Source organism: Ruditapes philippinarum, unplaced genomic scaffold (genome assembly GCF_026571515.1).
Source record: "Ruditapes philippinarum isolate M1 unplaced genomic scaffold, ASM2657151v2 ctg935_1_1_1_1, whole genome shotgun sequence".
In the NCBI taxonomy this organism is placed as follows: Eukaryota; Metazoa; Mollusca; class Bivalvia; order Venerida; family Veneridae; genus Ruditapes; species Ruditapes philippinarum.
Window position 1 is genome coordinate 199,259 of NW_026855136.1, and position 21,417 is coordinate 220,675.

At 33.0% G+C, this 21,417-nt stretch overlaps 1 protein-coding gene across 1 annotated transcript in view; it reads right to left on the reverse strand.

Moving 5' to 3' along the window:
- Positions 1–21,417, reverse strand: part of LOC132742224 (guanylate-binding protein 1-like) — a 199,447-nt gene that overhangs the window by 21,443 nt on the left and 156,587 nt on the right. The gene's annotated exons all lie outside the window — the stretch shown is intronic.

The following is a 21,417-nucleotide window of genomic DNA, read 5'->3' on the forward strand; positions in this document are numbered from 1 at the left end:
ACAACAATTCAAGTATTCAAAAATTTAAGTATTGAATGTAAATATTAAATAAATTACAATGTAAGCCAATTTATACATGAACATCAAATACCAATCAAGTGCAATTAACGTCATATGATGCTTAGATGTCAGCATCTACTTTCATCAGTTCCAATATAAACAATATATACCTTATATGTATTGACATGTATAACAACTCTTAAATTAGATAATACATGTATGTATCTATAGAAATTCAAATAATTGTAGCACATATAGTTAAAAGGAATCAACTAACTGATTAAAATAATTAATTAATTAACATTAAAGTGTGGTCCCCTAGTATCAAACACATAGGGACACGAATAAACTGATTTGGTTCTGATATTTGTCGTTCTGTCTGGCCTCAGTATGTAATACTTTATTAAAGAAATCATGTTATTATTTGTTATTACATCTAAATTTTAACCATTATACCCTTATGAACTTTAGCTTGACATATGATAAGAGATATACCAACCTGCACTTAAACCTGTTTTGAAAAGCCATCCCAGACTATATCAAAATAATTGTTTTTTCCTTCTTAAAATTGCTTTTTTGTATGTATGATGCAATAGATTATGCAACATAAATCACGTTTTCTCGCCGATTTTGAATAAATATGATACGCAAAATGATTTCATATATCAAAATTAACTAGAACAGTAAGAAATGTTATTTCATATTTTTATTGTACTATCATCAGCCATGTTCTCATATATATTCTACAATAGGGCTTTAGTATTGCGCACTGACTCTTAATGACAAGGAACAATAAATAATGAAAAAAAGACCGATGTCTTAATCTTAAACTGATATCCCAGATGGATCATTTCAAATTTGTTTATAGAAATCAAGAAGCTATCGTTTTGACAAATGCCGATTTCATTTGGCATAACATATAGTCTGTAAAGTGTAATTGAGGCATTACCAAGTTTCGGTCTTTTTTTGTATCGAATTGGCCAGTGTCAAATATACAAGTAAGGGACCATTTTGAAATCGAAGTTGATATTTGAGTTTTCAAATATTAAAGTTGCTATCTTTCAAGTTTAACTAGCTAGTATTGCATAAGAACATTGATTATTGTGGTGTTTGAGCCATACATTTTGAGGCAGTACCTGTCAGATTCGAATGTATGATCAAATGGAGCAGTTGACTAAAAAAATCAGACTTTTTACTTAAAGGGTATGCAAAAACCTTAAAATAGTGAATAAAAGAAGTGCACCTCTCCCGTTTGGATTTTATTTTCCGATTGTGCATTGTTAAGAAGGAAGAAACAATGAAGAAATATTGTGCTTTTAATTATTGATGTTGATATATTTTGCATAGTTTTTAAATAGCTTGTTCCTTCACAAGTTACGGTATCAATTTAACAAGGATGTCACAAGGATGTCCTTTCTAAGAAAAGCAAACTGCAGTTAATCTTTTCTAAAATTATTGATTTTTACATACAACTTATTCTCAAAATATTGTAGTTATCGTTAAATTTCACGGTGACAGTGATCATATTAACTCTCAGGAAACATCTGCTGACAATGAGCAATGTCATTTTAAGTAATATGAAATTCATTTCTCCTACAATATTTGATTGGGCATGGATTTCACTTTCAGTGCCACTGTGACTTTTTCCTTTGATGATATGGCCTCAAATTCATACAGATGATCTCTTTGCCATCTCATCCCTAATAAGCATTGTTTATTTCGTCTTAAATTATCGATTTTACAAAGATTTCACATTTAGTTTCATTGTGCATAGCTAATGCAGCAGCACTTACTTCTGACTTGGTGACCAAACATTTAACACGGGTCAGTTACTATTGGCCATGTGCGATAACCATATAAACATTCAGTTCCAAGTAATATAAAATAAAGATTGACTGTGACCTCGACCATGAAAGGTTCATCTAATAACTAAGGATAATGTCCCTACAAAATAGCATCAACTATGACTTCCAAACTAATTATCGGGCAAGGATTTTACATCTAGTGACAGCTCGACCATAACCTTTAACCTTATAACTTTTAAATAATCAACTAGCTATTTTCGTTGTCTAAATTAACTTACATAACCTCATATTTTCCTTCTCGCACAAGGATAAAAAGATGTACGGATAATCCAGTGCTTCTATGCTTTTCATTTTAAAACTTGGGGTGCATAAAAAGAGCAAAGTCCTTATTGACCTTAGAGCGATGAGTTGCTTAAGTTTAGTAGTAGTCCACTTTGTCAACTTTGTTTCTTTCAAATATTTTGGATTATGATCTCTTTGTTTCAAATACAAACAAGCAATAATCATAGTATTGCAAGCAATCCATAAGTCCCCTACCGGTAAGAACCCCAGCAACACTCTGATGGGCCATTGGCCATTCAATTTTACCAGTGAATGAATGACATGAATGAACTTAAATCTTTTGAGTTCTAAGTTTGTCTATATCACAGTAATGCGTTAAGTTTCCCTGCCTAGTAAGGAGATAATGTTTATACAACAGATAATCAAAAGGTCCAATTTTCTCAGGATGAATAAGAATAACTAACGTTTCAACTTTTCTCTTTTTTAAGAAAATTTGTTGGAAAAAATCTTTAAAAGTGATTTCAGGAAACAGTTTTTAAGAACAGACAGGCAGACAGACAGACATACATACAGACAGACTGAAGGAGACTCTAAAGTTATTTTTTCAAATTTCCCTGTTACCAAAATATAACATATTTTAATGCAAAATTCTTAAAGAGAAGATAACTCTTGAAAAAAAGATGCTAGATTTATGAACATTGTCATATATAATGTGAGTTTTACTTTAAGTTTAATAGAATGAAGAAGTTGGAGTAAAAAAAAACAATTTCTCGAAAAAAAATCTAAGTTCAAGGGGGACATAATTCTGAAACATAGGCTTGCTAGAGTATTTAACCTTCTCAAAAATGTTGAGTGATAATAAAAAAAAACATATATATGAAGTTTGAAGTAGATACATTAGGAAATAAAGAAGTTATTTAAAAAAGACAACATTGTTTTCATAAAAATTCTGAGTTCAAGGGAGGTAATTCTGATACTTTTTGTGGTAGTGTTGTAAACCTTGTCACAAATGATGTGGTTGATGACCAAAAACTAATATTTAAAGTTTGAAGTAAACACCTTAAGAAATAAAGAACTTATAGTGAAAAAGGTAAAAATTTTAAATCAGAAATCTTGAAATTCAGTCTATTTGTTGCCATAGCAACCAGAATTTTGTCAACATAAAAAGAAAAGAAAAAAATGTGCATAATCTCCAGACTGCCATCTACCTATATTTTAAGTTTCATAAAAATATTTTCAGTTCTTTTTGAACTATCACTGGATCCAGTTTATGTGTTAAATTTGCCATATTTAGGGATTATTAGTTGCCATAGCAACCGGAATTTTTCAACATAGGAAGGAAAAAAAGACGTGCATAATCTCCATTATGCCATCTATCCATATATCAAGTTTCATGAAAATATTTTCAATATGTTTTTAGTTATTTCTAGATCCAGTTTATGTGTTAAATTTGCCATATTTTCAGACTATTAGTTGCCATAGCAACCAGAAATTTCAACATAGGAAAAAAAAAAGACGTGCATAATCTCAATACTGCCATCTAAAAAGGGATAGCTAATTTTAAATGGTATCTCCTGTCGCGAATGATCGCGATTATCTGTATTGGTTTTTCATTTCATAGTGGTAAATTGTTAAAGGATTTGTACTTATGATCAATGATGTATAGCGTTTATTATTATCTAGAAACTGCAAGAAATGATTGATGTATTTGTTCTGTTGAATTCTATAATAGTTTAGAATATACTAGTAATTTCATCTAGTATAATCTTTGATGGTATATATTGTAAGTATTTTGTCAATGTTCATTCAATCATTGATTCATTCTAAAAGGTGGAAGTATTCTGAAAAGTATTATAAAAAAGTATTCTTAAAAGTATGTTAAAAGTTGATTATTGTAAAGTGTAAAGTTGTTAAAGGTAAAAGAGGATTAAAAATAAAAGGTGAAACAAGACAAATGGATTGTTGTGCTTATTAAAAGGATTATAAAAGATAGTGTAAAAAGGATTATATTCCAGTGTGATGATTTTGAACCAGGATTTATAAAATACACAATTATTGCTCTCCCACAACATAGACTAAAAGAAACCTATAAAAGATCATCACATCTCCTGGTAGGAACCAAATTAAAAGAAGCCTACCATGAATAGAATATAAGTGGTAATTTATCTAAGAAGATTCAGATGTATTTTGAGAATTTATATTTTGTAAATTTATTTGGTAGGTTTTGCTTTTAGAACTTAATAAAGCAACCAAAATAAGTATATACAAATCGCAGTTCAAAATATCTTGGGAAACATTAGGCTTTTCAGGTAAAAAGAAGGATTATTGTATTGATGAATTGTCAATTTAAAATCGAAATTTATTTTTTCATTGATAAAACAGTAAATATTTGAATTAGAGGAATATTTGAGTTATTACTTATAAGTAAAATAGAAATCTTCATCATTGAATCTAGAAGATACAAGAACAGAGAATGTTAATATGAATAGCCATTGGAAACGGATACAATTTTTTCTAGAATGCCCGTTTTATCGGGATTATAAATTTTAAACCATATCGCTGACCAAATATCATCGAATTCGATTTGTTTTCACACACCCCATAAGGTAACTCCATTTATTCGCTTCGTCGCATAACCATTTGCAGGTCGAAACACATCCAACAGTGGTTTTACACATAATTGTTTTATCATGCATTCGAAACGGGATATACCAGATTTGAAACTTATATAGTAAAAGAAAATAAAACAATGACAAAAAGGAAAAAATGCCATTAAAAACAAACAAAGCGAGAACAACAAAACAACAAAACACAAAGAGACAAGGACGACACATTCATTCACACTCGCACTCATACTTATCACAGTACTTAAAAACAAGTTCCAAAATCATCAACACTATATACAATCTAATGCATTATATTTTGGTATGAATTATTTCATAAATTCATAAACTCAAAACAATACTTGTCAGTGTAGAAATAGGATTTTTCTCACCTATTATTTATGATTGCTGCCTCTTTATAAGTCTTGAGCTTTTGTGTTATAACGTTTTTGCCTCGAATCAATGATCAAGAAAGATTAAGCATTTTGCACTGATATACAGTAAGTAAGTGAGTAAGTGAGTGAGTGAATTCTTTATTATAGTGACATGTGTTACACGTATATACATACACAAAAATCCACAAAGATGAACACCCGGCCCATAGGACCTTTAAGTCACCTAAAGAAAAGATCATAATCTGAGGATGTGTTATAGTTTTTAACATGTAATTAACATACTAGTAATAGTAAATATATATCAATACATGCTATGCATTTACGGATAGTTCAATTTTACTTGTTTTTTTTTCCTTTGCAAGTTTATCAAAGTAATGGTTTCCAAAGTGAAAACATGTTTGCATATCTATTTTGTCGTAAAGAATACTTTTCCAACTAGCATTTAAGATTAATCCTTTAAACCATGTTATTTTTAACGCCACGATAAAGGCAGAAATATTTATCATTTGCAAGCCGCCCTTTCTAGAGATTTTAATAACAACAGAAAACTTAATTTGTACATTTCCTTTCCATATAAAATCATAAAACATTTTATTGCATACACTGATTACAGTTTCAAAAGGGTTTGAGATTTATAACGGCCATTTACCTTTTGGTATGAAAATTCCTTTTTTCGAATTCGTATATATTTTCTATTCTTTCGCTATAGTTTAAATCTATAATTTTATTAAAGTCAACATGAAAATTAATGACTAACATTCTTAATAAATGTTGATTTCAAGACAATTTCCATCCTGTTTTATACTGTTTTGAGAATATTTAATTTTCTCTATCCACACAACCTTAGTTTTATAAAAAATAACATTGTGTCCCGATAATTGTGCAAACTTTTGACAACATTTCCAAAAGCGTATTTAAAGACGCGCTTAATCTATCTAGAAACATTATCCATTATTGTGTCATCTGGAAATGGTTACAATCTAAGTAAAACATTATTAATATTTATTCATTTTATACATTGTAATCTTGTCATTTCATATTTTCTAAGCTAGAACATCAGCACATAATATAAAACATAACATGAAAGAGGACCCCCTTGTCGCCAGCCTCTACTTATTTTTTTTTCCAATATTTTATTAAAAAAAATTGATTAACAGCAGAAGTTGCAAAAGGTAAAAAAAGACAGTGTGTTCTGTATAAAAGGCCAAGAGAGTAAATAAAAAGCTTTCTCAAAATCCATGAAAAGGAAACGTCAAGGAATGTCATTTTCTTCAGTATATTGCATAACATCATAAATAAGACGGGTATTTTCTTCAAGCTATCTTCCTTTGATTAAACCTGTTTGATCTTTATTTATTAGTTTATCTAGAGAGCGTTTTATTTGATTTGCTTTGCAACCTGCAACAATTTTGTATACCGTATTTAGAAGTGTTATTGGTCCCCATTTTTTTCGAATTGTTTAGGCTTATTTTTTATTTGGAATACAACTTACTTCACCTTGTGTTTGTGTTACTGACAATTTATAATTATTTGAAGTATAAGCATAATTGAAAGCTTTTACATCAAAAGGACCTAAATCTTTCCAGAATACCTTAAGAAAATCTGCACTAAAGCCTGATGTACCCGGACTTTTGTTTTTTTCCATATTTTATATAACTTTACTAGCTTCTTCACAACTTATATAGCCTTATTTCGAAAATTATACATGCTATGTAAAATAATTACGTTTATACATACATATGTACATGTTTTATTGTATAAAACAGTCGTTTTTATCTTATTGTAACATTATAACCTTTCTTTTACGCGCCAAATGTGGGCGTCTATTTAAGCTCCATGCCTCCAGAAGAGCAATAGTATTTCAATAAAATCAAACCTAGGAAAAATGTACTAAGACTTTAAGAAAAGTAAAAAGATTCAAGATTCTAGTGATAATTTACATGTACGATTATGAGATTTATGATATATGTTTCAGTATGTGTAACCATATTTCTACTGCGTTACTAACGGAGAAATTAATGCTTTTCGCCATAAACTTTGGATGATTCCTGTTTCAAAGCATAAACTAAACAGTGAAAATAAACATCGATTATGGTGGGAAACTTTAAAACTTCATACGGTAATTTATCGTACCCCGCACTTTTCCCATTTTTCGCACTATTAACATTTTTTTCTTTTTCAGACCGTCGTATAGGGAAATTCAACAGCTGATTTTCTTCAAAAAGGGGGGTCTAACATTCGATCTTCTAAGAAATACTTCTCATTTAAAATCTGCTCGTAGAATTCCTTGTCGAAATTTTCATCGGCTTCGTGACAGTTATAAAGACTTTCGAATTCACTTAACCATTTATTGAAAAAAAAAATCACAGTCTTTAGTCACATTCCCATCTACATCATAGACCTCCATAGGTATAGAACTTTTATTTTTTGGACCGATATTTTTTTATATGATCCCAGAATTCCCTTGGATTGGTTGTGCACGTGCACTCAATATCAATCGAGAGAGACATCTTATGAATCCTTTCAGCATGACGCAGCTGTTTATCAAAAGCCTGTCTACAATTTATATACTCATTTTGAAGGCGTAATCTGGTTCGACGATTACCATGAAATGTAACGTATTCTCTCTCAGACTGACGTACACGTTGCCAGAGGGTCTCTATATTATCATTTCAATAAGGCTTAAATGTTTTTTACCGTTTTCATGTTTTCTTAGAACTGTCAAATGTCGGAATATGAGCATTCATCTCTTTTATTAACGTTTTACAAAATTGATCATAAATGTTATCTATATTTTCTCTACATAACTCAATATTTCTTATTAGACCAATAAAAGCTGTTTTCGCCAACTGTGTTGTTAAAAAATCTTCAGGAATTTTCTTTTCAATTTAAAAGTTTTGGTATTGAACTGCGACCGCAAACTGTTCGTTTTATCATCCTTAATTAAAACAGTTTTGTAATTGTAAGTAAAACGTAACATATAGTGATCGGGAAGTTACTGCGTGACCCTATCAGCGATTGCAACTTAAATCTGTCTACTATCGATTCAACTGAAATAACTTCAAAATTCTCACATGCTTTCAAACAGTCATGTGGAACGCATATATAATCAACAACTGATTTCCCTTTATTTGATACTGACGTAAATTATCTTTGTCTTTAGAAAAACGGCAATTTAATACACACAGTTTTGAATCAAGAAGAAATTCTATAAAGGTATTTCCGTGTTGATTAACAGTTTTGTCGATAATCGATCTTCCAGCAATTCCATCCACATTCGAAATTATATCCGAAAGTTACCCGATTCTTGCATTGACGTCACCACAAACAAATATTGCGTCACTCTCTGATAACATGTAAACTTGACCAAGCAAATGTGCAAAAAAGTCCGCAGCATTACGTCTCCATGGCGATTTTTCTGGTGAAAAATATACGGAATATATTACAAGTGAGTGGTCAGTAGTCTTTGACGTAAATGAAATCCCTAATATGCCGTCATAGGCCTTATCAATGACGTCAACTTCAAATTCATTGATCAGATCATTTTTAATAAACATTCCTACACCCCCTGAACATTTGGTGCATTTACGTGAATTGATTTTCTGTTGTGTGCATAAAATCGATAACCTTCAACATGTATGGTTAAATTGTTTTTCAAATGGGTTTCATTAGCACAAATGACATATGATTCAGTGTGAGCAATTAAATTAGATCTCAAAACGTGATTTGATTCCGTCCAGCCATCTACATTTAACTGTGATATCGATATGGTTTGTTCAGTCAACCGGGCGTTGGATTAACTGCCGCCACTATCTGAACGACCGCTACTATTTTGATGCAGGGAATCTTTTTTCACTATACGACCATTGCCAGTTACTCTAAACTGATTCCCGTTTGGAATTTGAGACAATAATGTTTTAGCATTAAGTATACTTTCGGTATGCGTTTTGCTACCAAATATATATACATCTTTGTATGTAGCAACAGATTTTAGCTTTTTCTTTGCACGTAAAACATCAATTTTCTGGTCAGCATTCTCAAATGAAATTTTAAGTAACGGTAGTTTCCAAGTATGTCTGTCGGTACATCTGCTTGCATCTGTGATTTTAATGGAACACGATATGTCCGTGCCTAGAGCAGAGATCAAATCGTTTGCTTCATCTAACGGCGATTTCCCAGGGCGTCCTAGAGTATTACTCACCTAAACAAAGATGATACAAAATATAATCAACCGCAGGCAAACTGCAACAGTCGCTCACTTCGGATGATGGCACATATTATTCTTCTTAGCAAAGGTTGTTTTACAGCAGGAAGAACGGATACGGAAGTGACGTTCCTTTGGACTGGTTCCCCGTAGTAATGCAGGTGGACTGGTATTTGGACAAAAAACCTACGAATACTAAACTCCTCCCCACTTTATAAGAAGGTTTCGTTAAGAGTTTAAATTATATGAAATCCCTTGTCGTTAAGACATTTTTAGGGATCTAGGAAATAAAATTAAAGCCTTGGAACACTATTATTAATTTCCAGGTTTGGAAACATATTTTAACAAAAGACTGAACCTAGCTGGACTATCATTAAATCCAATTAACTGAAATATAGCAAATTTTAACTTATTTTAATTAAGGGAACTGAACCCAACTGGATTATTATTAAATCCACTCGGGATACCCATTTGACCTTTAACTGAAATACAACCCCAACTAGATAACTATTAAATCTATTCGGGGAATCTTATGGTCTTTTTAAAGGTTATACAATCATCTCACATTCTCCAAACTCTGGGAACATATCTCTTCCACAGTGCACCCTCGGATTTCCGCTACAAGGAGGGCAGTATCTCGGATATATCTCGGGGTGTTGGTAAGAATTCCCCGGAAATATGGTGAGTCAGTCTCCAGAAGAATGCGGTCCCAAGGAATCCTTTGGACTGCTTCCCGCTGCCCAGTACTAAAGTTTCATACTAATGCAGTTAAGCCAAAGTAACAATTCGGGAACCTTTGGTTCCACATAATTACCCTTTCGGCGCTACCTGCAAAACAGTGGAGTTGCACTTTTTGCACTGGGGCGGAATTCCTAATAAGGATATCGTATTCTTTGAGACAGGCATTTCCATGCTTCCCATCTCTCAGATGCAGTATGACTGTTATAATGGACGGGGCCAAAGACAACATTCTAATGAACACATGCTCTTGATAAGACCACGTATTCTCGGGGGTTGTGAAATCAAGGCCAATTTCCCCCATGGCTACAACCCTGGAATTCTCGAGACGTTGCCTGATATTATCAAGCAAGCTCTCCGAGAACTGGTGAGATTGCTTGGGATGAATTCCCATAGCTATCCCAAAACCTCTCGGAATACGGTCCAGAATAAGCTCAGTAGGGAAGCTGGCCGGGTCACAATACACCGCAACCCCCCCAGTCTCATTCAGTGGAAACTCCGGAGGACCACCGATATCCACACGGAGAATCTCTTCAATGTCTTGATTCCTTTGCAGCCAACTAGCAGTCCTATCCAGGTGGAAGTGACCGTCAAAGGCTGCGACTAGATTGCAATCCCTGACCGGCTCCTCTCTTGTAGGAGGAGCTGGTTTCTCAAGAACTGGCTCCTCTCTGGCAGGAGAAGCTGGTTGTTCCTCTTTAGTGCTGTAGACTTCATCTAACACAATGAACTCTCCTCTTCTCTGGTTTTGACAAGATTGGTTCCTGTCAAGCTCATGAAACTCTGTCCTCTGGGCAGGGGACAGAAATTGCAGAAGCCAGGCCAGGACCCGCCAATGCATCAAAACTGCTGGGGCATTTGGCGGGTGAAGTGAATACTCTATCTCCGCCCACCCCTGCAGCCTTGAGACAGAAGCCATCCAATGCTTCTCATCAACAAGAATATAAGAGTTGTAAGGCACAATGAAGCTTTGGCTTTGAACAAATTTCTGGAGTAGGTACACATCTCTCTCCCCTGTGAGCATGAAAGCAAGCTCATGGAGAGAGGAAAGTGGTTCCATATACCAGGAGCATCCGTGAAGGGCCTCTGAGCGAAAACGCACAGGTAAATGTTTAGACATCACATAGGCCTTGAGGTGTCTGGCAAATGTTGAACATCCGCGTACCGGACACCTCGAATCTTTTCTCCAGCGAACTTTGCTTTCCTCTTTGTTTTCCTCTTGGGCAGGACTGTGTGAGCTTGGATTGGTCCTATTAGCACCAAGCCTAGCCCAAACTGATCCTCCGGCAGGGGGATTCAGGTTATTAGTTGAATCTGGGCGACCATGCCCTCGATCAGACCGGTAAAAAACTCGCGTGGTAACTTTTACCTCGCGATTTTTGTCCTCTGGTCTGACCGTTGGGCATTCCTAATCTTCCTAGGTTACATCTGCCTGAATGTTTTCTGGTTCCACCAAAATGTGCACCGGAATAGGTTCCTCTTGTAGGGTAATGAGGGCCTCAGGCGTAGCTTGATCCTCCTCTATAGGGAGATCTAGGATACTTCTCCCCTGTAACCGCCCAGCGAACCTAGCAGGCACAGGGATATCCAAATCTAAAAGACTCCTTATAGGAGGATTTAGCTCATTCTCCCGAGGGAAAAGTGGGAGAATTGCTGGAGATTGGTACGACCCCCGTTCATCCTCGTGAGAGGAGAATGGGGAACACTCTTGTGACCGATGTAGAGAGAGACTTTGTTCCTGTGGAAAAGACAACCCCCTTTCGTCCTCCTGAGAGGAGAGTGGGGGCAATTCTTGTGCTAGCTCAAGAGGAGGCATATGACAATCAGGACTAGGGTTAGTGACAGTACTTGTTACTGCCCTACGTCCTCGCCCACAGGGACTAGAGTTATTATCTACCACTCTTCGTCCCAATGGCCTTGCTTTTCCCCTCCCCGAGAGCTTATTAGCTACAAAGCTCCGCTCTAGAATTAGGTCAGCACGGTATCGGAGTTGCCTAATAAATCTATGGTCTTTTTTAATTTCAGCAACTTGATATTGGCCATAGACAATATCCTGTAATTCCTCTTGGGACAAGGACACAACCCCCAGTTGGTTGATAAGGTCCCCGGGATTACCCCAGAGCCTTCCCTCCTGAGTGGCTTGCTTAATTTCCTAAAATTCTTTTGTTCCCACTAGTTCATTTGAAGGGACCCTCCCATAATCTTCCCGTATTGCTATTATCTTTAAACCAATCTTCCCCCCTACCCGTGGCAGCAAGACCAACTCATCAATAGTTGTGGTATCTAAATCTACTAACCCCATTTTAGATATTTACTATTGATATGAGTTTCACCGGGACTTTCTGGGAATGTGAGGCAGACTATTAAATATTGATATGTATCGTAATTATTTAATTTTCTATAACAAACTTCCAGTTTTATTAAATAAATAATACAACCAGAAACAATTAACTTGTAAATAAATGTTTATAAATGTAATGTATATGCAATATAAGCAGAATTGTTAATTTCTATGGAAATACAGTAGTTCAATTGTTGTACTGGTTACAACACTGTGATTACACAATTTAGTTTGTTATTTAAACATAAGAGTGTTTAATTTGGACAATCAGTAAAATGTATTGTTTTTTTGTTTTTTTTTAAATGATGATCAAGAAGGTATAAAATTTATGATATTTGAACACAGAAAAATTGAAAGCTTACATCAAAGGGGAACTGCTGTGTAGGCTTCTGTTCTTTTCCTTCCGTCTCTGTCTTGAAATTGACAGGAATGGAAATACTTGGATACAATCACAAACAGCAATGGACTTGGTTGGCAAGTGTGGACCAACCCAACACTGTCAAAGACAGGTCGGGTATAAGTCAAATGAAGAGCTGACGAGTCTCTAAACGATGTATAAAATTCTAAAATGATAAACAAAAAAATATACAAAAATTAATGACTTAATAAAAAAATATTAAATCGGCAGACAATAATGCACGAAGTATTTACAAATTACAATAATTTGAAAATGCCTTAAAAAAATAAAATAGAAATTCGAAATTAAAAATTAATTTCGGGAAGAAAATAAAAAAGTGAAGCAATATAATCAAGGATTTAATCGCCAATAAAGCACTTTTTATCACGTGGTAATATGGCGGGCGAACTTTCCCGAACTTTTTACAAGTTTGGATAAATTGCAAAAATCTTGCAATATTTGGTGCTCGCATCGCCAATAAAGTATAACTCACCTAAACAAAGATGATACACAATAAAATCAACCGCAGGCAAACCGCAACAGTCGCTCACTTCGGATGATGGCACATATTATTTCTTCTTAGCAAAAGCACAACAGGTTGTTTTACAGCAGGAAGAACGGATACGGCAGTGACGTCACTTGGGCCTGGTTCCCTGCAGTAATGCAGGTGGACTGGTATTCGGACAAAAAACCTACGAATACTACACTTCCCGTACATAAGAGCCAATTACCGTGATGATACAATTTTTAATGGATTTATTTTGCTGTAAACAACTGTGCGACTTAAGTGAGATCATCTCAATTTCTAGGTCAGCTATACGTTTATCGAGGCCAGCAAACTGCAAATCAATGTCTACCGCTTTTATTTTATCGTCAATGGTTGACAAGACATCCCTTCTTAGTCTCTCTATCTTACTGTCAAATATTTTCTGCAAACGTTCCTGGCCCGTTTTCAAAGACGTGAGCAGTTCAAACATTTTATTCATACGGTCATTTAAAGTCATATCAGAAAGTGACTGGCCACTTGAAAAATTCTCAGCAGTGTCAGCCATCTTTGTTTGCTTACATAAAGGACTTGTTAATCCTGGGGATTCTCTTCCTCTTTTCTCAGCATTAGAAGGAGTTGCACTCATTTTAGAGTTAAAACATGTTAAACAAAAGACTTACAATCACTATTTCTATATCCAAAAAGTTTTCTTTTCCAGTTTGTAACACTTTATTTCCAAAATATAATCTCCGCAAAACTTACTATACTTTACATAATATAACGTGACCGGTAATCTTTTATGTATCAACTGACGAAGTTTATTTGTATTGGTTTTGATCTATTTGCCCTATTAATTTATTTTTTGAAAAAGAAAATACATGATTCAAGACAGGTTATGTGAAAGCACCACAAGAAAATCAACAAATATAGACACACACATACACACACACACACGCACGCACGCGCACACGCACACACACACACACACACACACACACACACACACGAGAATTATTTAGTTGAAATAAATATTGAATTGAAAATTGATTGAAAAAATTAATGGTATCAAAATCTAAATCTGTTGTACTGAATTAAGCAAAATTCATTTATTTTGCAATGAAACACCGCATCTCATAATATACTCTCTATGCTTAAACATTCCATTTTTCGTTAAGAACTAGAACTTTTTTGTTCTTCTTTATGTGTAACATATGTAGTTTGTGAGAAATGTCTATGTACTTTGAACTACTCTCGTTTAATTTCTTTTACATATTTGTTAATAACATCATTTCTGGTATTTGCTGTAAACATATGTTTAGGTCATAGGCAAAATAAAAAAATTGTATATGTTATGCATTGTATAAAAACTTCACTTACAGCGGTTCTTGAATGCGTGACACAAACATTCAAATCAAGAAGTCATCTGCTTTAACTGGGTTCAATAAAAAGAAACGACCAATAAACTGTCATGTGTGATAAAATTCATTTGCACAAAAAATGACTAAAATTAAAATTTTCTTGTTTCCCATCCCGGTACCTTCCGACAAAAAACGTAGCTTCACAAAATTATGCAAAGGAAAAAAATCTTTAATGACCCGTAGAAGCAGAGAGTGTCAATGAGAATCACATCTTATTATCTGTCTCATGTTTTTTAATTGTTATTATACAAACTGAGAAATTTATTGAATAAAACTAACACTATGGTCCAATTTTTAAATAGATGCTAAACATTTACAATTTGATTGAACTCTATATAATCTTAATAAAAAGAACCCCCATAATTTTGGATAAGTAGATATATTTTATCGACCAACCTTCCCTACCCAAATTGGCATGGGTCGCGAGAGCGGAATAAGTGTTTACACATAAAGCATGCTTTTCTTTGTTATACAGTACAATGCAACAGTTTTTATCAAGTATTACAGCCAATATCTACAAACATATACTAACGTGAAGCTATACAAAGACAAGAAAAAACATAAAATAATCACAGAAGTATACATAATCATCCTTTAATTTCTTAAATATTTTTGCAAAGTATTTTAATTTTGCAACGTTGTTTACTGAACTCTTTTGATGCAGTGACATAAGTTTTTAAATAAAAAAAATGACCATTAGTAATAGAATCTTTCTTACTTAGATGTCTGTATATAGGTGAAACTGGTAGAAATGATATCTATTTACACTATCAAGTTTATTTAAATTTCGATACGATATTAAAACTGTGTGATGAAGTTCTAAACCTACATATTGCAATTCTAAACAGAATTTACATTGTTTTAAAAAATGTCATGCTAAAAGTGCGCGTATTAAACTTGAATTATTTTTACTGATATACCATCCTTGTTTGTATGTATCGATTGTTCTGAAAGTTAACAGTCATACTGTTTTGATTTACTATACGTTTGTCATTCCTTTTTCATCAAGTAGATATTTAACGTAACGTGCCCAACTTAATGTAAACAACTAAACAATATAAATGAAGTTGCAGTGGCGCGTAACTGCCCGCTAACAAAACTCAAAATTGATTTCGTAATATCTCCTTCATAGGATAAAATTCAAACCTATGATTTACAGTTTATTAAGAACTATGAGTAGAAATTACAAAAAAATCTTATTACCTGAATTTATATAAGAATGCTTAAATATATCTAGAAATATTTTTCTTTCAACTTAGCATCACAAAAAGCATAATTATTGTGTTTTGCAAAACGGTTACTTAAAAGTGGATTACGATTGGCCGAGAAATATCACATTTGTAAGAAGGTCAAAGGTTAGTTCGAAGGTAAATAATATTTGAACGTAGCGGGAAAATGTATGGAATACTAATCGGGCCATGTTTTTATGAATAAAAACAACCTTATACATTAAAAAGTATTACACCCTAATACAATTGAACTAAATAGACTATAAAGAAAATACACATTTTTTATGCTGGCAGTTCAAATGGACAATATACAATTGAAAGATTTGATGATTAGAAAAAAGCGTTCTGCAGCGAGCCTTTCATATAAATCGTGTCATAAATCGATTACATATCCATATACAATAAATGATAATATCTAGTAAATTGTTATAACATCATAATCAAGAACAAACATTATTGTTCTCAGTTTGATGTATAGCATAATACATTTCGAACATACAAGAGTTGCGTTATTTTTATTGCAAGAAGAAGAAGAAGGTGTTGTAGAAGAAGAAGAAGAAGAAGTCGAATAATAATAATAAGAAGAAGAAAGAGAAAAATGTAAATAAACTAGAGATGTGTCTTCACGCCACTGATGCATGCAGCCAAAATTTCAGATGTTAAAATATTTAGTTTCAAATTTGTTTGCACAAACTATTTTTTCAAAGCCCTTAAAACTATTCAATGTTAACACAAGACAATTTTATACAAAGTTCAAGGCACTGAAACTATTCAATGTTAACCTTTTGTAAATTGCATATTTGTTACCAAAATAATGACTGCATACACTTCCAGTCAAAAGTATGAGTGCTGAAACTTTAAATGCAAAATTTTTACAACATTCAAGAGAGATAACTTTGCCCAAAATCATTGAACCATGACCAAATTCAAACTTGAACTGATTATTCCTAAGATGTATCTATATGTCAAATTTGAGTTGAATGTGTACAACCATTGGGGAGATAATGAACGGAAACGAAAATTTCTAAAATTTTTCAAAGTTCAAGAGGGATTACTCTGCTAAAAATCAACGAACCATGACCAAATATACATATCGTTAAACATGCCATAGTTGAACTAACAAAGTTATATAAGAGTTAACTTCTTTGCTATATTGTTGACAGGCTAACACACTTCTTAATTTAAAGACGAAATAAATCGCGGTTATTGAATTCGCGGGTTCTTAATAACCACCAAAAATATAGCGAAAATAAAATAAAAACCGCGAATCATTTCCTCCATAAACAGTATATAGACATGCAAAAGAAAAAAACATTTAAGTCTACTTTTGCGTAACTACAAAGTCAAAGACTATCATATTTTGCCTGTAGATTTGCCTTGTAAACTTCCACTGAAGTAACATTAGTCATGACCTTTAGGTCAAAATAGGCAACGCCCTAAGGGAGCTTAGTTTACATGGTTTAAAAAGATTGAAAATTCAATACCCAGAGTTTAAATAGTTTGCATGCAGCATTACCATGTGGCCATCTACAAAAGCTATATAAATCATGTCACTTGGGTAAAAGTTGTTTTCGCCCACGAGGGTCTCGAAAAATTTGATTTGATTGTTGACATTTGCACATTTGATTGGTTGTACAAAACAAAGCTTCAGTAGCAAAAATAATTTGTGTACAGTTTTTAAATATGCGAACCTGTAACTTGTCAGATTATTATATCAAACACTCACCTTTTTGTTAAACTAAACTGAAATATAAATAAGAAATGTATTAGTATCAGGGAGAATGATCACATGAAAAATATATAACAGTTTATTTCAGAACTCATGATCTGAAAGATGTATTTGTATTTGCTTTTAGACGTATTTGTATTAAATCATGTATATACATCATGTTCCAGGATGTTTCGAGCAATTCGCGATTCGAGCAATACATTATTTTTGATTCGCAAATATGTTGATGCATTGAACTTGAGTTTTTATATAACTTACTTTATCTGACGGTGCAGGTGTTATAACAACGTCGTCAAATATTTCATCTGACATCAAGTATTGTATCTCCTTCAATATTCTTTCTTGTTCCTTTTCCTCTTCACTCATATTTCTTGCTGAAGTATTACATGAATAATCAAAGGAAGAGGCACCCTTCTTCTTTGAAGATCTGTTTTGGGTTCTCTGCATCACTACCCGATTCAAAATGGAATCTAAATGAAATAAGTTAAAAGTTAAATAACAATTTTAAAGCAAATGAAAAGAATAAAGCACCCTTAATACTCTAACTTATTACAAGCAAATTCGTTGAATTGATATCCTTAGAGTAATGGTAATGGCGCGAAAGGTGTAAGACGTGTTTTTGTGTCTCTCGAAATTGAGTGTTTTTTGTTGGATATAGTAAACTGATATTTTGGATTTTTATATTAGTGGAGATTAATTATTTAATCAGTGAAAGGATGGACATAATATTAAGATAATATGAAAAAGATAATATGAAAAACAAAAAGAGAGGAAAAAGGAAAAAAAGTAGTGAAAGTGATGATGAACAAAATTTTAGTAAATTATCAAAATTCGGATTCTCGCCGTGCGGCTACAGACCAGTCAGAGAGGTAAGCGAGGTTTTACGTGAGGACGAAACTCTATTATTGGTACGAACAAGATCAAGAATCATTATAACAAGTAAACTGTTAACCAGTCGATAATAGATTTGATGGTATTGAGCGGTCAAGTTAAAACCGTGACAAATCGGTAGATTGTATCAAATAATGGCGGACAAGTCTGGTGGGCCTACAAATGCAGATAATTATTGCTATGCTAGGAAAAATAAACTTAAAAAGTTAAGTGACGTTTGATAAAAAACTTGAATCTCTGGAGTCTAAATCTAAAAAAAGGTACAAATGCTTAAAGTGGAAGGGCTAGAAAACAAAGTAAACAATTTTGATAAAAGAACTTAAACGTTTATGGTTACATGTTGATTCAAAAGTCAAAAACTCAGCGATGATAAAATTGATAGCGTAGAAAATAGAATAGCGTCTGCGGAAATTGAAACAGGGGAAGCGTTTTAAATAATTGGTGATATTGAGAAGAAAAATGAAGAGATGAAAGAATCATTACTATACACACAGTCGCAATCAATGCGAAATAATCTTATATTTGGTGGGATTAAAGAGGAAGGATATGAAAAGCCCGAAAACACTGAAGCATTTTTAAGAAATTTCATTGTGGAAAAGTTACAGCTCGCAAAAGATTACGTGTCGAACATTAAAATTGAAAGAGCGCATCGCATGGGTGCTATATCAAGAGACCAAATTGAGGCTCAAAACAGAAGGGCAAAGAATTGTATGCAAATTTCAATATGTTCACCGACAGGGAAATTGTCCGGAAATCCAGCAATAAATTAAAGGACACAAATTATTATATACGGAACAGTTCAACCCGGAAGTAGTAGCAAAGAGGAGGACACTTTTCAAGAAAGATGAAGCAAGAAAAGGAAGCCCGGAAATACAAGCATAAGTGTCATACGACAAACTCTATGTAAATGGGGAAATAGTAACAGATGTCTAGGAAAACGCGGATTGGCTTAAATGCTTAATATGGAACTGTAATGGACTGAGTTCTAATAAAAACAACAGACAAAAGCTTCACTGACTTTTTAACCAAAAAAATGACGCCATCATCTTAACTGAATCATGGACTAGTAAATCGAGTGAAAAAGATTTAGAAGGGTTTTCATGTAATAATTTATATCGTAAATTCAGACACCGCAATGCTAAAAGAAATAGCAGTGGTATTGTTGTGTATCTCAGGAATAATGTTAGAGATGGTATTTCAATAGTAAAAAAATATACATGACACAATTATTTGGTTAAAATTTGATAAATATTTCTTTAATAATGCTTCTGACATTTACCTAGCTGCAGTTTATTTATGTAGAGAAAATATACCCATTGCAAATTTGATAGATATAGATTTGTTCGACTGTTTACAAAATGATATAGAACATTTTAAGTCTAAAAGCACGGTGTTTGTTTCAGGAGATTGTAATGCAATGACGTCATGCAAACATGACTATATATGATGTGATCAATTTGTGCCCGACATAGACTCAGATGATTATTGTATTGATACACCCTTGCCAAGATTTTCAATGGACAAGGGGAGTAACTCATATGGTAATAGATTAATTGACATGTGTAAAGCTACCTCCCTTAGAATAGCAAACGGCCGCTTAGGAAGGTGTTTTTACATGCTATAATTATAATGGTGCTAGCTTGATAGATTATTTATTATTGTGTGAAAAAGATTTTGAAATGATAAACAATTTTCATGTATGTAATTTAATGAATTCAGCGACCATGCTGCCTTACATTTCGACATTTTGTGTAACTCGGTTAACGCAAATGGTTCAAAAGTACATTGTATGTAATTACGAGTATATTAAATGGAGTGATAATGATAAAGAATTATATCGTTCTGGAATTATAGCAAAATTGCCTGTTTTAAATGATATATTATTGAAATGTAATGTAAATGATATAAATAGTGTAAATAATACGGTGAATTTATTCACGAGTGCTGTGAGAGAAGTGGCAGAATCCTCTTTTTTAAAAAACATGGTTGTACATTTCCAAGATTGATGTAACTGAAATTGATGATTCATGTAAATGTTTGAATTTAGATTGTAAGGAAACAAAACAATTGTAACAAAAATGCATTAAAACAGTTTAATATGTCACACACAGAGACTGATAGATTAGAATTAGTTCAACGTAAAGCTTGGTAATAAATATGTTGTTAAGAAAAAACGTCGTTCTTTTAAATGAAAAAAAAAAAATACTAAAATTTTTTAAAAAATTAAAAAAGAGTAAACCACGTGATTTTTGGCGCTATTTTAAAAAGCAACAGGGAAGAAATAATTGTGAAGTACCTTTGCACGATTTTAAAACATATTTTGGAAACTATGTTCCTGAAGTAAATTTTTCTTTGAATGAAAGAGCCAAAGATTTAAACAATGTCCATGATTTTTAATGATTTAACCCTGGTTTTTTTTTTTTTTTTTTTTTTTTCTGAAATTTTAGATAGAAATATTACTTTACAGGAAGTACTTTAGGCAATTTTCTATGCTTAAACGAAATAAAACGGCGGGGATAGATAATCTTTTAAACGAATATTTTATAAGAAGCAAGTGATATTTTGTCCGGACATATAACGAGCTATTTAACACTATTTCAGAATCTGGCATTTTTCCCGAAATCTGGAAACAAGAGGTTGTATAATACCATTACTATAAAGAAGGAAATAAAGAAAAATGTACAAAATTACAGAGGAAAAACTTTATTAAGTCATCTTGGTAAATTGTTTACTAGTATTTTAAATCAAAGAATAACTAAATGGTGTGATGAAAATAATATTATCTCTGATGCGCAGTTTGGTTTTAAAAAAAAGGTAGTTCGACTACAGAAGCTGTTTTTATAGTGCATTCTATAAATGAAAAATATTTGAACCAGAATAAAAGATTGTATTGTGCTT